At 40.3% G+C, this 3,566-nt stretch overlaps 1 protein-coding gene and 1 pseudogene across 2 annotated transcripts in view; one reads left to right on the plus strand and one right to left on the minus strand.

Annotated features, from left to right (window-relative positions):
- AK4 (adenylate kinase 4) overlaps window positions 1-3,566 on the minus strand; it is a 73,119-nt gene that overhangs the window by 56,332 nt on the left and 13,221 nt on the right. The gene's annotated exons all lie outside the window — the stretch shown is intronic.
- LOC105806229 overlaps window positions 1,066-3,566 on the plus strand; it is a 3,578-nt pseudogene continuing 1,077 nt past the window's right edge.

Consider the following 3,566-nt stretch of genomic DNA (forward strand, 5'->3'; position numbering starts at 1 on the left):
TAGCTGGGACTACAGGCATGCGCCACCATGCCCGGCTAATTTTTTCTATATATTTTTAGTTGTCCAGCTAATTTCTTTCTATTTTTATTAGAGACGGGGTCTCACTCTTGCTCAGGCTGGTCTTGAACTCCTGACCTTGAGCGTCCTCCTGCCTCAGCCTCTCAGAGTGATAGGATTACAGGCGTGAGCCACCATGCCCGGCCCAAGCTAGAGTCTTGAATTTTTTTAAAACTAAGCCACTGAAGTAATGCAAGTTAAAAAATCAATCCTCCTTTTGGAAAAACTAAATTATGTCCTGAGACAGTATTTATAGTTACCATTTAAGAAAACTGTAAAACTGTACTCATACATGCAATCAATATTTTGTAGCTCTCCTGCAGATTACATTGGCTATTCTTATCAGGATCTATTGGGGTCATATAGGAAAAAAAATATAAAAGCAGTTGAGTTAGGAAAACAAAGCAGAGCAAAAGTCAAATCAGATACATCAGCAGCCCAGCACATTAAAAGACCTTGAGAAAAATCTATCCAATCAGACAAACGGGTAGACTTAGAAAACTCTCCATCTTAATTATGACACAAATTTTTAAAAGCAATTATAGATTCTGGGAGGTACACAGGGAACTTTAATGCAGGTATTGGTGTTTGGACAAGATTAAACACAATAGAAGTTCAAAGGAGAATAAAAAAAAGGACAGCACAATTAATAGAGGGTTTATAAGCAGTGAGCAAGTGTTTGTAGCCTTTGCTGGGTGGTACACACAGCCTAAATCCCACTGGATTGAGTCAGGGATTCCATTCAAAGCACCACATTCTCTGGGAAAGATTATAAATGAAATCGAAGCATTATGAGTCCATAGAAGAAAGGAACAAACAATAGAGAAAAGCCTCCTACTTGCCAGGCATTTTACATAGATGACCCCATCTGATCCCTCAGAAATCAAGATTAATTAACTTCCCCCAAAGTTTACAAAGCCAGTAAGAGGTGGACTCCAAAGCCCAGCTATCTTTTCTCTATGACATATAGACAACTCCTGTGCCTACTACTTGCTATGCCAAAGGCCAATGGATACCTCTACCCAAAAACTTCCCACAGGTATGTTAAGCTCGTTATCCTCTTTAAGCATGGACTGCCCTCCTTGTGTTAAATGGGACCACTTTCCCCATAATCATTCAAGTTCCAAGGGCCGCATTTGGCTCAGCCCTGGGCCACCACCTCATATAGTCATATCAGGTATTGCCATCACTACCTCCTCAACCCCCTCATATCGCAACAAAGGGAATGGCCCGAAAAAAAATGATGAAAATATTTCTTGTCTCTTTAACACATCCTGCACTCCTTTTTGAGAACTAAAGCTTGTATCCTTGCCTCAGGCCAGTGGTTGGGAGGGGCAGGATAAGTCTTTTGTTATTTGTGGAAAAAGAGACCACCCAGCCTGGAACCGGTAAAGGGAGGTCCTAAGTAAAGGTCTCAAGATTGTCTTCAGCTGAGATGGGATGATGAGGATCATTAACTTTAGTTGACCAGTAATTGCCTAAAGCTGAAAACCCATCCTTTAAAAGTTCTGTTTTTCTGCTTATTATTAGGACAATGGCATTTCAGACAGGAGTCTCCATCCTCCTCCTCTGCTGGCAAAGTAATAAAATGTCTCTTTCCTTTGGCCCCAAATCACTTGTCCTTGTTCAGCCTCGTGGAAGTGCTGAGCTTTTGGTAACACCCTCACCAATCCTCTGTTATCCATTACTTTCACTCTAGATCTCTCCTAAATTGCTGTGGCATCATCTGAGCTGTGCTCCAGTTTCTTTCCACTACAATCCCTCCACACTTTGCTATGAAAAACAATGACAATCATGCCACCAAAGGAGTTTGAGGAAGGCACTGACTCTCCAAGACCTTCCTACTTATGAAGAATTCAATCTCCAGTTTATGTGATCCTCCTGCCTCAGCCTCAGCAGGGACTACAACCACGTGCCACCACACCAGGCAGGGTTCCCTTAATTTAAACCACCTACTCCCAGACATGATGCCTCCATTGAAAACATCCTGCTTCCACTTTTCCACCTACCTACCAGTACCTTACCCATCCTTCAAGGCTCAGTTCTAATGCCATCTTTTCAAAAGCCTCTTTAAATCTTTCATCCAGTAGTGTAACAAGCTATTAAGCACTGTATGTTAGACACTAGAGATTCTAAAAATGAACTCAATAAATGTTTATACGAGTAACTCTTCGCACCACTGTTTTTACAAAAAGTTTTTCATTCCTATTTTTACAGCACTCAATATAATTCATCTTATAAAGCAATTAATTGGGTGTATTTTTATCTTGTAAATTGCTTAAAGGCAGAGACCATTTTTTATTCTGATTAATGGGATCTTTTGAAATACCCTAATTTTACAAGTACTTAATGAAGTTTAAAGTCTACCCATTTGTCTGCTGATACTGTAACATCCTCTTAACTGTTCTCCCTAGTTTCACTCTAGAACATTCCAAACCAGTTTCCAAATAGTTTCAGAGATATATTAAAAATGTGAATCAAATCTGATGTCAGTCCTGTGTTCAAAAACAATAGATTCACTATGGATTAGGCAATGGTTTCTCAGCTATGACTATGACACCAAAAGCATAAGCAGTAATTAAAAAAAAAAAAGATCAACTGGACTTCATTAAATCAAAAACTTCTGTGCTCCTAAGGACACCATCAAGAAAGTGAAAAGACAACATACAGGATGGGAGAAAATATTTGCAAATCAGGCCTGAGAGCACTGGCTCATGCCAGTGGCATGAGGACAGGAGTTCAAGACCAGCTTGGGCAACACAGTGAGATGTCATCTCTACAAAAAAATTTAAAAAATGAACTGGGCTAGTGGCACATGCCTGTAGTCCTAGCTACTGGGGAGGCCAAGGTGAGAAGATCACTTGAGAGCCCAGGAGTTCATAGTTGCAGTGAGCTATGATGGTGCCACCACACTCCAGCCGGGGCTACAAGACCCGTCTCCTGAAAAAATAACTTTGCAAATGATACATCTGATAAGGGACTTGTATCCAGAATATGTAAAGAATTCAATAATAAGACGACAAAGGAGCCAATTTTAAAATGGGAAAAGGATTTGAATAGACATTTTTCCAAGGAAGATATGCAAATCATCAGTAAGCATATGAAAAGAAGTTCAACATCATTAGTCCCTAGGGAAATACAAATCAAAACCACAATGAGATACCACTTTACACTCACTAGGGTAGCTGAAATCAAAGACAGACAGACAATAACAAGTGTTGAAAACAAGAGAGATATCATTGCTTAAGTCATGGCTGGTGGGAATGTAAAATGGTGCAGCTGCTTTAGAAAACCGTTTAGCAATTCCCACAATATATTAAACATAGTTACCAAATGACTCAGTAATTCTACTCCTAGGTATATACTCAACAGAGATTAAAACATATATCCACACAAAAACTTATATATGGGCTGGGCGCGGTGGCTCACGCCTGTAATCCTAGCTCTCTGGGAGGCCGAGGCGGGTGGATCGCTCAAGGTCAGGAGTTCAAGACCAGCCTGAGCAAGAG

The sequence above is a fragment of the Propithecus coquereli genome, unplaced genomic scaffold (assembly GCF_000956105.1).
Source record: "Propithecus coquereli isolate 6110/MARCELLA unplaced genomic scaffold, Pcoq_1.0 Scaffold14, whole genome shotgun sequence".
Taxonomy (NCBI): Eukaryota; Metazoa; Chordata; class Mammalia; order Primates; family Indriidae; genus Propithecus; species Propithecus coquereli.